Source organism: Hibiscus syriacus, unplaced genomic scaffold, assembly GCF_006381635.1.
Source record: "Hibiscus syriacus cultivar Baekdansim isolate YM2019G1 unplaced genomic scaffold, ASM638163v2 tig00110819_pilon, whole genome shotgun sequence".
Taxonomy (NCBI): domain Eukaryota; kingdom Viridiplantae; phylum Streptophyta; class Magnoliopsida; order Malvales; family Malvaceae; genus Hibiscus; species Hibiscus syriacus.
Genome location: NW_024062875.1, coordinates 1,291,482 through 1,305,350, shown reverse-complemented (window position 1 = coordinate 1,305,350; position 13,869 = coordinate 1,291,482). Strand labels below are relative to the sequence as shown.

Below are 13,869 nucleotides of genomic sequence, written 5' to 3'. Positions count from 1 at the left end.
AAAATTAATAATTCTAAATAAATAATAATTATATAAATATTATTTTAATAAAAAAATAATATTTATATAAATATATTAATATAAAAAATAATAACTATTTAAAAAAATACTAACATAAAAATAAATTTCTTACCACTAATAACAAATTTAAAACTCAAATAGTTGGAGAATTTGAGTTATATAAGAGAGGAGAAGATGATTTTGGTGTGAAGAATGAGTGAGGGTTGAGGGGGTTTATATAGGGGAGGAGGAGGGGTAGTTAGGAAAAATAGATGGGGGCATTTATGACATTTAATGGAAGGCGCGTCCCCGGGGATGCGCTTTCCACACGTGTCTGCTGATATGGCAAAGGCGCGTCCCCGGGGACGCGCCTTTCACACGTGGCATCCAACTCAGCGAAAACACGGGTAAAGCGCGTCCCCGGGGACGCGCCTTTGCCAACTCAGCAGAAAGGGTGCTAGTTTTGGAAATATTGGTCAAACGGTGTTAGAAAGGTAAAATTAAAAACAAACGGTGTCAGTTATGTAATTTAGCCTTTTCTCCCCTCTCTGCCAAGCCGTAATCACATTTTGCCACGCGGAGTACCTGAGCGTAACTCATCACTGCCTCTCCTCACTTCAAAGCTCAAAACCAAACAAAAAAACTCCACCAGGCCTTTAATTATCCTTTCAATCTCTTTCCCTTCCAATTTTGGATTCCCCGCCATCGTTCGACTCTATATCTCCTTTCGCAGATCTCAGAAAATGTCTGTAACCCCCACAGATCGATAAGGGTAATCAGATCCGATTCAGGGTGTCACATTTGGGCCACCGGAGTGACCCATTGTAAAAATAGCGGAAAATTTAAAACTTTTATTGAAACGTGTAACTTATAAAATCAATTTTGACTATTTAAAAATAAAATAGATTTTCAGACTCATATATATAAATCAAAATACAATTACATGCCCCCTAATCACATGTACCATACTCTGCAACATCAGCGGAAGAACTCCCTTACTGAAGTCGATAGATGCACTGGTACAATTCTTTTAACCTGAAAATGTGAGTAATAGAGTGAGCTTCGAAAAGCTCAGTAATACAGAACTACCAGATGATGCTGAAAAACGTGCAGATACAGATAAACATATTTTCCTTATTGGTTCAGATATTTACAGATCTTTATGTTGAGCAGAGATTCTACGGATATTCCAGGTAGTAACAAATAGTATTCATTTCAGATGGAAATATTTCGGATGTCTAGGTTCAGGAGATCAGAATAGGTTTTCTAGTGTGTTCCCGAAAAATTCAGTAAAAAGATACAGATCTTTTAAAACATATATATATATATACCCCCATCCGTTCACATCATAAATGTGTAGGTTCCCCAGAACCATACACCCAACCGCACATGCCATTTAGACCCTGAGCACAAAGCCGAGGAGTCTGCAGATAATCTTCCTCCAACAATAAACCCCCAGATAAAACATTTCTCCGTCGTAAACGGAGATATCAGAAATCAAAACATAATTCAGATCAGATATCAGAACAGAATCCAGGTTAGGAATCAGAACAGATTTCAGATCAAATGTCAAAACAGAATTCAAATCAGAAATCAGATAAAATATTCATATAAGTAGGGAACACACCAGAGTTTACAAATATTATTCAAAGGTACTGGATAATCTTAGCAAGTAGAGAAATATGGATCTTCAGTATACCGATAGAATGTCAGAATTTAGAATCACTATTGTAAAAAGTTCAATAACTGACGGAATCATCAGTTATTCAGAATGTGAATTATCAGGATCATATCTTATTCGGACAATTTTCAAAAGTTGTATGTAATCAGAAGGGTATTCAGAATCCTTTGCATCCATGTCAATTGATCGGATAATCGAACAACTTGAGAACGAAGATTCAGAACCTTAACAATCTATGTCGACTGGTCAATTCATTTTCCTTCCAGGGTATTTACCCTTTAATACCACAAATTCTTGTTCATATTTCATTTTCGAAATTAACGTTGAATAAATCTTCTAATGTCTTTATTTCATGTTCACGTTTTCACCGTATCATGAAATACTGACGTACTTGATTTTGTAATTCATAATCCATAAGAACATTACATCATATATGTTCATTAACATTTCCAGATTCATCCAACTCACTTATTCAATCCTCAGTCCTTGTGGTTACTTAATTTATTTAGCATTCAAGTCCATTCCAGATACTTCGGGATTTTCCAGAGTAATTCAAGCGTTCCTGATTTTTCAGACACATGCTGCACTTCCGTTCCATTCAATTTGGTCTTTGTGGCTGATTTGTCGAGCAAACGTCCAATTCTTAGTACTGAATGCGATCTAGAGTTGAACTAAGTTGAATACTTCCAAAATTTATCATCGAGTCAAACTTAAGAAGACGAACACACATTCCAGTAATATCTATGTCATTCATGTATTGACATAGCTTTAGGGTTGATCTACTCACTTAAATTGTGTTCCATTACTTTTAAAGGTAGGCCAATACCTATGCTTATTTGGATTCTTTAATTAATCCAAGGCATTTGCTTGGTATAGGTCATGAGGGTATTTTGGTCATTTTACAGATCTACGGTATTTCAATCTTTTCCTTCCATCCGGTCTTATTATTTAATTAAATCTTATCATTTACTTTAGTCCTTTCGAACAATTCTGACAGCAAAATACCCCCATTAAATTATTCTTCAAGTATTTACTCATTATTCGGATATTTTCGAGTCAAGTGTCTTCTCAAATTTTACAAACGGAATATCATGAATTTTCTGTACAAAGACAGGATCTTAACAATTAAATTCTTACTTAATCGAGTTAAGTACAAATCCTCAAAGTACTTTCTCATTCAAGGTCAATTCAGACTATTTTATCTCTCAAGGGCATTTTCGTAATTTCTTAACCAGATAATTTCGATATTAGCTCTTAACGAAAATAATTATAATTTAAAGATCCTATGGTTAATTGCTTTCTCCAACATTCTCTAATCTTGAAAAGATTTCTTAACAGACTTCTAGCATCTTGCTCAACTCATCTTGGGTTAAAACCCGGTTATCCAAAATATCCAAGTAAAACTAACATTTCTTATGTACCTCAATATTTTTTTATCAGATCAATATGTCTGTAAAAACCTCTTATCCAACTTCCATATTCCAATATTGTCTTTTTATAACACAAGGGTATTTTCGTAATTTTACCCTACCGGAGTATTCTCATAATTTCTCATCCAAATACCTTTAACATTTAACCTTTGATGAAATAAATTATAAGTTACAGATCCAGTTTGATTTCTTTATCACTAAGCACATAACTTGTAATTTAATTCTAACAATCCCTTAATTTCTTATAAAAGTCATCTGAACCATAATCAATTACTGAACCTTTTTACCGTATTCAGATCGAGTGTAGAACTTCATTAATTACACATATGAGACCAAACATTTCTATTCATGCATTTACCAATACCAACATGTTCTATAAAGCATAAAGAGGTAGTAAAGTATTACCTTGATTTCCGTGCATTACTGATCGACCATAAAAATTACATTCGAATGTCTTTGATCTTCAATTCAACTTCTAATAATACCTCAGATACATATCAACATAAATTATATCAGAAACAGAGCTTAATTGCGATAAACAGATCGAATCGGGTGATAAATCAGTGAAAGACAGCTTACCGGGTTTGAATTTGGCGAAACGAACTTCGGATTCGGATTCAAGACGTCGAAAGCATAAAATATGACTTTTCGAAAATTTGGAATTTTTGGTCAAAATCAAAGTCAACGGGTTTGACCGGCATTTTCGAGGCCTTTGGGTTCGAATTTCGAAAAACGGACAGTGGAATCGGATTTGGAACGTCGAAAAATATCAGGATAGGTATACTCGGTCGAAGTCAAAGGTCGTTTAATGCCCGGTCAAAGCCAGTCAAAGTTTTGGTCAACAATGGTCAACGGTCAACAATCGACCATTTTACACAAATATCACCCTAACAGAAATAAATTACTAAATTAGCCACATTCTGCAAATATTTACCAAACTATCACCCGAATTTTACACAAATAGCACCCAAACAGAATTTAATTCCCAAAATAGCACCAAAATCGAATTATTTACCAAAATAGCATCAAAATCGAATTATTTACCAAAATATTACCAGTTTCGAATTATTTCCGTGCGACGGTTTCCGGGTCCTAAAAATCACGTAAAAATTTCTAAATTTTATTTTAAGCGATATTGAGGCACTTACAAAGCTCGGTTCAAATTTTTGAACGGCGGAGAGCTCGATTCCGAAACGTCGGAAACTTTGACTTTCGCACCCCTCCACTCGCCGGCGACGACGGAGAAACGGAAAACACCGGCGGACTCGGAACGATGCAAGGAACACGATGGTGCGGGAGGTGTCGTAAACGGATCATCGGATCGTCGTGAATCAACGAAAAACTAATTGAAATCGAGTTATTACCAACGATATTTCCGACTTAGATTGACGACGAACTGCGATGATTCACGAATAAAGGCTTGAGGGGTTTTGTTCCTCGTTCGACAACGAACACGATGGTGGTTTCGGCTCGTCGATCGGAGGTCGGACGGCGAGGAGATCGAAGTTGAAAGGAGGGTAGTTGGAGAGGAAAATCTGAAAAATATTCTGTAGAAACGCACGGGAGGGGAAGTTATATCATCTTCTAAAGAAAAATGGTTAAATCAAGAGTTTAGCCACTGAATTTCCTGCACTTTATAAAACGGTCTGCAACTTTGAAAATTTTCAATTTAACCCACTGTTTCTTTCAAAATACCAAATTAAATTCACCACTTTATAATTTTTAAATTTTAGCCCCTAAATTGGGGTGTTACAATTCTCCCCTCCTTAAAAGAATTTCGTCCTCGAAATTCATTCAGGTCACTTAATTATAGAAATGAAGTTTCCCTCAGTTATTTCATATCTTTCATGTAGCTCTTACAGAAATACAAATCCTCCTCTAATCCTTAATCAGTTGAGTATACATTCTTATCAGACTTTTCCTCAATCTAAGTAAATAATCAACCCAACTTTATCCTTGTGAAATCAATTCAGCCTTGGTTACGTGAATAGGCTCATAGAGCAACAACATATCTCAATTTCATTTCTGGAGTCGGGTCAGAATTTCTCAGTTAAATAACTCTCACATGGCTCGTAAGGTACTTTACAACGTTTAGACAAATGTTTCTGATGTTCCTTTTTGTACAAGTATAGCCTTAATGGATATAAACTTCGGTTTATTCGTTACAGATAGGGACTCAGCCTTTGAGTTCCGGCTCAGAGAGGTACGATTGCAGTCTAGGGGCATGTAATGATCAGACATATTTTGACATTCGACCGGCCGGTTTATCTTGAAAAATTTTGACTCAAACCATAGCTCTGATACCACTAAATGTAACCCCCACAGACCGATAAGGGTAACCAGATCCGATCCAGGGTGTCACATTTAGGCCACCGGAGCGACCCATTGTAAAAATAGCGGAAAATTTAAAACTTTTATTGAAACGTGTAACTTATAAAATCAGTTTTGACTATTTAAAAATAAAACATATTTTCAGACTCATATATATAAATCAAAATACAATTACATGCCCCCTAATCACATGTACCATACTCTGCAACATCACCGGAAGAACTCCCTTACTGAAGTCGATAGATGCACTGGTACAATTCTTTTAACCTGAAAATGTGAGTAATAGAGTGAGCTTCGAAAAGCTCAGTAATACAGAACTACCAGATGATGCTGAAAAACGTGCAGGTACAGATAAACATATTTTCCTTATTGGTTCAGATATTTACAGATCTTTATGTTGAGCAGAGATCCAACGGATATTCCAGGTAGTAACAAATAGTATTCATTTCAGATGGAAATATTTCGGATGTCTAGGTTCAGGAGATCAGAATAGGTTTTCTAGTGTGTTTCCGAAAAATTCAGTAAAAAGATACAGATCTTTTAAAACATATATATATATATATACCCCCATCCGTTCACATCATAAATGTGTAGGTTCCCCAGAACCATACACCCAACCGCACATGCCATTTAGACCCTGAGCACAAAGCCGAGGAGTCTGCAGATAATCTTCCTCCAACAATAAACCCCCAGATAAAACATTTCTCCGTCGTAAACGGAGATATCAGAAATCAAAACATAATTCAGATAAGATATCAGAACAGAATCCAGGTTAGGAATCAGAACAAATTTCAGATCAGATGTCAAAACAGAATTCAAATCAGAAATCAGATAAAATATTCATATAAGTAGGGAACACACCAGAGTTTACAAATATTATTCAAAGGTACTGGATAATCTTAGCAAATAGAGAAATATGGATCTTCAGTATACCGATAGAATGTCGGAATTTAGAATCACTATTGTAAAAAGTTCAATAACTGACGGAATCATCAGTTATTCAGAATGTGAATTATCAGGATAATATCTTATTCGGACAATTTTCAGAAGTTGTACGTAATCAGAAGGGTATTCAGAATCCTTTGCATCCATGTCAATTGATCGGATAATCGAACAACTTGAGAACGAAGATTCAGAACCTTAACAATCTATGTCGACTGGTCAATTCATTTTCCTTCCAGGGTATTTACCCTTTAATACCACAAATTCTTGTTCATATTTCATTTTCGAAATTAACGTTGAATAAATCTTATAATGTCTTTATTTCATGTTCACGTTTTCACCATATCATGAAATACTGACGTACTTGATTTTGTAATTCATAATCCATAAGAACATTACATCATATATGTTCATTAACATTTCAAGATTCATCCAACTCACTTATTCAATCCTCAGTCCTTGTGGTTACTTAATTTATTTAGCATTCAAGTCCATTCCAGATACTTCGGGATTTTCCAGAGTAATTCAAGCGTTCCTGATTTTTCAGACACATGCTGCACTTCCGTTCCATTCAATTTGGTCTTTGTGGCTGATATGTCGAGCAAACGTCCAATTCTTAGTACTGGATGCGATCCAGAGTTGAACTAAGTTGAATACTTCCAAAATTTATCATCGAGTCAAACTTAAGAAGACGAACACACATTCCAGTAATATCTATGTCATTCAGGTATTGACATAGCTTTAGGGTTGATCTACTCACTTAAATTGTGTTCCATTACTTTTAAAGGTAGGCCAATACCTATGCTTATTTGGATTCTTTAATTAATCCAAGGCATTTGCTTGGTATAGGTCATGAGGGTATTTTGGTCATTTTACAGATCTACGGTATTTCAATCTTTTCCTTCCATCCGGTCTTATTATTTAATTAAATCTTATCATTTACTTTAGTCCTTTCGAATAATTCTGACAGCAAAATACCCCCATTAAATTATTCTTCAAGTATTTACTCATTATTCGGATATTTTCGAGTCAAGTGTCTTCTCAAATTTTACAAACGGAATATCATGAATTTTCTGTACAATGACAGGATCTTAACAATTAAATTCTTACTTAATCGAGTTAAGTACAAATCCTCAAAGTACTTTCTCATTCAAGGTCAATTTAGACTATTTTATCTCTCAAGGGCATTTTCGTAATTTCTTAACCAGATAATTTCGATATTAGCTCTTAACGAAAATAATTATAATTTAAAGATCCTATGGTTAATTGCTTTCTCCAACATTCTCTAATCTTGAAAAGATTCCTTAACAGACTTCTAGCATCTTGCTCAACTCCTCTTGGGTTAAAACCCAGTTATCCAAAATATCCAAGTAAAACTAACATTTCTTATGTACCTCAATATATTTTTATCAGATCAATATGTCTGTAAAAACCTCTTATCCAACTTCCATATTCCAATATTGTCTTTTTATAACACAAGGGTATTTTCGTAATTTTACCCTACCGGAGTATTCTCATAATTTCTCATCCAAATACCTTTAACATTTAACCTTTGATGAAATAAATTATAAGTTACAGATCCAGGTTGATTTCTTTATCACTAAGCACATAACTTGTAATTTAATTCTAACAATCCCTTAATTTCTCATAAAAGTCATCTGAACCATAATCAATTACTGAACCTTTTTACCGTATTCAGATCGAGTGTAGAACTTCATTAATTACACATATGAGACCAAACATTTCCATTCATGCATTTACCAATACCAACATGTTCTATAAAGCATAAAGAGGTAGTAAAGTATTACCTCGATTTCCGTGCAATACTGATCGACCATAAAAATTCCATTCGAATGTCTTTGATCTTAAATTCAACTTCCAATAATACCTCAGATACATATCAACATAAATTATATCAGAAACGGAGCTTAATTGCGATAAACGGATCAAATCGGGTGATAAATCAGTGAAAGACGGCTTACCGGGTTTAAATTTGGCGAAACGGACTTCGGATTCGGATTCAGGACGTCGAAAGAATAAAATATGACTTTTCAAAATTTTGGAATTTTTGGTCAAAATCAAAGTCAACGGGTTTGACCGGTATTTTCGAGGCCTTCGGGTTCGAATTTCGAAAAACGGACAGCGGAATCGGATTTGGAACGTCGAAAAATGTCAGGATATGTATACTCGGTCGAAGTCAAAGGTTGTTTAATGCCCGGTCAAAGCCAGTTAAAGTTTTTGTCAACAATGGTCAACGCCGTCAACAGTCGACCATTTTACACAAATATCACCCTAACATAAATAAATTATCAAATTAGCCACATTCTGCAAATATTTACCAAACTACCACTCGAATTTTACAGAAATAGCACCCAAACAGAATTTAATTCCCAAAATAGTGCCAAAACTGAATTAATTCCCAAAATAGCAACAAAATCGATTTATTTACCAAAATAGCACCAAAATTGAATTATTTACTAAAATATCACCAGTTTCGAATTATTTCCGTGTGACGGTTTCCGGGTCCTAAAAATCACGGAAAGATTTCTAAAATTTATTTTAAGCGATATTGAGGCACTTACAAAACTCGGTTCAAATTTTTGAACGGCGGAGAGCTCGATTCCGAAACGTCGGAAACTTTGACTTTCGCACCCCTCCACTCGCCGGCGACGACGGAGAAACGAAAAACACCGGCGGACTCGGAACGATGCAAGGAACACGATTGTGCGGGAGGTGTCGTAAACGGATCATCGGATCGTCGTGAATCAACGAAAAACTAATTGAAATCGAGTTATTACCGACGATACTTCCGACTTAGATTGACGACGAACTGCGATGATTCACGACGAAAGGCTTGAGGGGTTTTGTTCCTCGTTCGACAATGAATACGATGGTGGTTTCGACTCATCGATCGGAGGTCGAACGACGAGTAGATCGAAGTTGAAAGGAGGGTAGTTGGAGAGGAAAATCTGAAAAATGTTATGCATAAACGCACGGGAGAGGAAAAGTTATATCATCTTCTAAAGAAAAATGGTTAAATCAAGAGTTTAGCCACTGAATTTCCTGCACTTTATAAAACAGTCTGCCAACTTTGAAATTTTTCAATTTAACCTACTATTTCTTTCAAAATACCAAATTAAATTCACCACTTTATAATTTTTAAATTTTAACCCCGGTGTTACCATGTCAATTTCATCGGCCGCAACCTTCAAACTGTCTACTTTTCCCGGTAACGATTTAGCGACGATCAAGGAGATCGGAACTAGGACTTTCGTTTGTTTTAAAGAGCTTAAAAATACCGTATCTCGGTCTAAAATAACTTCACCATCATCAGTTTATACGCACCGTTTGACTTTCGCGAATCGCGCGGCTGCGGTTCACTGCGTTAGACCGGATTCCGCGGGGAACACAACTAGTAGTTCATTGGAAGGGGTAAAAGGTAAATTTGATGATGAGTCTAGGGTTTTAGAGATCGGAAACGGTGATCAACAAAAGAATGACTTCGGCGGCGGTGGCGGTGGCGGTGGAGGTAATGAAGGCGGGGGCTCATTTGGTGGCGGAGACAGTGGTGAAGGTGGCAATGAAGGTGACAATGAAGATGAAAGAGAGTTTGGTCCAATATTGAAGTTTGAGGATGTGATGAAGGAAGCCAATGCTAGAGGAGTGGAGCTGCCTTCGGATATGCTGGAAGCTGCGAAAAGTAATGGATTACGGAAATTATTCCTTCTTCGTTACTTGGATTTACAGGTTGGATTTGAAAGGCTTTAACTTCTGCATTTTTTCGTTGATTTTGTTTAATTGTTTAGAAAATGGAGGGAAAATTAACTGAAATAGAAGTGGGAATCATTGTCTTTAAGGAATATAGATAAATTAATTTCTGACACTCGATTACATAAGGAACTAAATAGATCAATTGGCTTCATTTGATATTGAATAATAGTGCAATTGCTTATTATGGTATTTATTCACGAATAGCAGCATCCTTAGGGGCCAAATGTACTTTAAATTTTGATTTAGTTCAATTTAAAACTAATACGAATCAAGGATAAAAAGTGGCTTAGAATGTGTCGGTTCTTGTTAGTTTCCTTCTTTTCCTCTGTTTTACTTTAAATCTGCAGCAGTTAAATGGTTTTGATCTATTTTTATGAACAAGCCGCTTTATGCTCTCACCTTTTACCTTTTAAATTGACAGGGAACGGTTTGGCCACTTAACTTTTTAATCAAGTACTGCACTTTGCTCCTGAATCGAATGCTAGAAGATCCTTCATTTCTTTTCAAAGTTGGAACAGAGGTTTCTGTGTAGTTTTTATGTTTATTCACACGATTAGATGAATGTTAGTGATTTCTGAAAGTTATCCATATGAGCCCATGTTATAAAATTACTAATGTACTGACCAAGTGACTGTTAAGGCGTTAACATTAACTATATGACTTGGTTGCTGTCTCGTCATTATGCTGTAATTAGCCTGATAAGCCTTGCTATAATTTAGCAACATGTACTTGTGATTCTGTCTCTTAGAGTTTATGCTGAGCATTTCTCTGTGCTTAAGTTTTCCACTTGATTTTTCCTTATTTGTTTGATGTATCATGATGCAGTTAGTAATTGATTCTTGCTGTGCAACATTTGCGGAAATACAGAAAAGGGGAAAGGATTTTTGGGCAGAGTTTGAGTTGTACCTTGCGGACCTTTTGGTCGGTATAGTGGTTGACATTGCTTTGGTTGGTATGTTAGCACCATATGCTCGTTTTGGTCAACCATCTGCAGCCAGATGATTATTTGGTAGCTTACAGCGTGCTACTGCTTCTCTTCCTAGCAGGTCTTCGTAACATACCAACAACTTATGTCTTATAAAATTCTGATCACTTATTTTGAAAATTGAATTTTAAGCATTCCTTTGAGTTTGCTCATCATTGGTAGACATTCTCGCTGTTTGATTAAAGAATAGATTTCATACTATAACAATTTGTTCTTTAGGTAAAACATAAAATTTCATTTTGCTCCTCTCTATTCCATTTTTTGTACTTTACGCAGATTTAACTAGTAAAAAAAATATTGAAAAATTTAATTCAATGTGAACTATTCTACTCTAACAGTGTTTTTGAAGCCGAAAGACCAGGTTGTAAATTTTCAGTGAAACAGCGGATTGCTACATATTTTTATAAGGTACCTCTGCATAATGAATGACTTTTAGAGGAAATGTCAAAGCAGGGAGGTCATGTTGCTCCATTTCCGATTAAATATGATGTTGCATTTAGTTTAACCCTCGGATAATTGTTGTATGGTTATCTATTTCTTGCACGATCAAAGCACTTTGCATTTCCTCATCCAGTTCCCCTACTTGTATCTTCTGCTTCTACTGTAGCATATGAGCATCCCTTATTTTTTCCATTTTTATAAAAAAATGTATTATGACATTCTATGTTGTTAGTTTATTTGTTGGTTTATCTTGGATCCAGGGTGTATTGTATGGCTCAGTAGGGTTCGGCTGTGGTCTTGTTGGCCAAGACATTGCAAATCTCATAATGACTGCTAAAAGGTTCAATTTTCTCTCTATACTTGTACCTTTTCATGGTTCACCATTTATACTCAAATCCTTCTTGGTGTTCATTCCTGCTAAAAGTTCAATGTGTTTCTCAAATGATTTGGGACTAGAATTCAGTTTGCAGAGATCTAATTGGCTTTTCCACTTGTTCGAGTTCATAACTCTCTTATATAGGGAATGTTTTGGCTTGAAACCTGCAAAACCTACTTAATCCTAGCATTGCATTCCCTGAGAGGAATACCCCCTAAGTTTTCCTTCTTCCAACTGTTTTTCTATTTTTGTAATTGAGCAAACCTCTTAAATTTTTAATGTGATTTATCTCTAAACTTTAATAGTATTGACTGTTTTTGTTATTTCGTTTTGAATTATTGCTTGTATAAATCTTCTAAATGATCAGGAACATAAGGAAATCAGATGATGACGTTCCTGTGCCACCTCTTGTGAAAAGTGCTGTGCTTTGGGGTACGTCTAACATACTTACATTCCAACTTTTAACTTCAGTCTCGTACTTCTTAATCATCCATTCATCCATTAATCGTGACAACTATTTCATGGAGTGTTTCAGTACTTGACCCTTGAATGGGTTTTAAACGATTAACTGAAAATTGTTCATTTATTCATGTTCTTAGTTTGAAAATTGGTTGACAAAATCTAGTTAACAGTTTAGTTAGCAACTACTGTGGAGACTCGTTAACATAGGACGTTCTATTTGTTGATCTCCATCCTGCTAATGGTTTGCCATCTTAATCAGGTGTTTTCCTGGGGGTATCTTCCAACACCCGATATCAAATTATTAACGGATTAGAGCGTCTGGTAGAAGCATCACCGGCTGCTAAGCAGGTTCCACCGCTTGCAATGGCCTTCACAGTAGGTGTCCGGTTTGCCAATAACATTTACGGTGGTATGCAATTCGTAGATTGGGCCTAATGGAGTGGTGTACAATAGAGCAAAGCAATATCCATCTCTGTGGCTGGCCGCTTCTTGAATGAGACTCGCCGCCCGCCCGCCCAAGTGGTCTTAACAATCAAAATGACACCCAGTTATAGGAACAAAACGAAAGAATTAGATATATAGGTTTGTTCAAATATTTCCCATTGAAAGAAGGTTTTCCTTTCATTAGAAATTTGGCTTTTAATCATGACAAGCCTTTTCCTTTTGTGGATTACGAGAATTCCCTGTTTTAGGGTCAGTATCGTGTTCATGTTTGGATTGCGATTTCCTTTTCCTCCTAATACTTGGACGTATCAATTATTTTATCAGTTTTTTTAAATAAAATGATAGAATATATGTATCGAATATTTTTAAGGGATAGATATTAATCTGTACATGAATTTTGATTAAATGTACAATGTAATATAAGAATTTTAATTTTATGTAATTATACATATGCAATTTTAATTTAATTTCATAAATCATTGAATATCATATTACATTTTCATATTGTACGGATGAATTTTCATATTATACATCTGTCTAATTTGAAATTAGAAGTGTGTATTTACTTTTAAATAAGTAGAACTAAATCAAATTCTTTACATTAAACTTCATGTGTTACATTAAACTTTAGATCTAACTTGACGAGCAGTTTTGATAATTATTCATTTTATAGTTCAATGTTTTTTTTGGCTTCCCTGAAGCTTCATGAATAAATGAAAAAGAATGTAGTACTAAATTTATGTAATTTATATTGTAGATTATTAAATTTAACTTTTATTTTTATTCAGATTACAAAAATTTAATCAAATTATTTCGTTCAATCTTTATTATTAAAAAAATAAGTTCTATATCCTAATATTGTTAAATAATTCTAACAAAAAAATTTATATCTATTTTCTTAGTTAATTTACAATGGATGTACCCATTTTTTTTTTTGGGTGAAAAGGAGCACTAATGCTGAAACTACGTGACTAGAGATCTAAGCAGCCTATCTTTTCCTAATCTA

The 13,869-nt window shown here is 35.1% G+C and overlaps 1 pseudogene; it reads left to right on the top strand.

The window, feature by feature from the left end:
* Positions 1-601: 601 nt before the first annotated feature.
* LOC120142045 lies at positions 602-13,034 on the top strand (annotated as a pseudogene).
* The last annotated feature ends 835 nt before the right edge of the window (positions 13,035-13,869 follow it).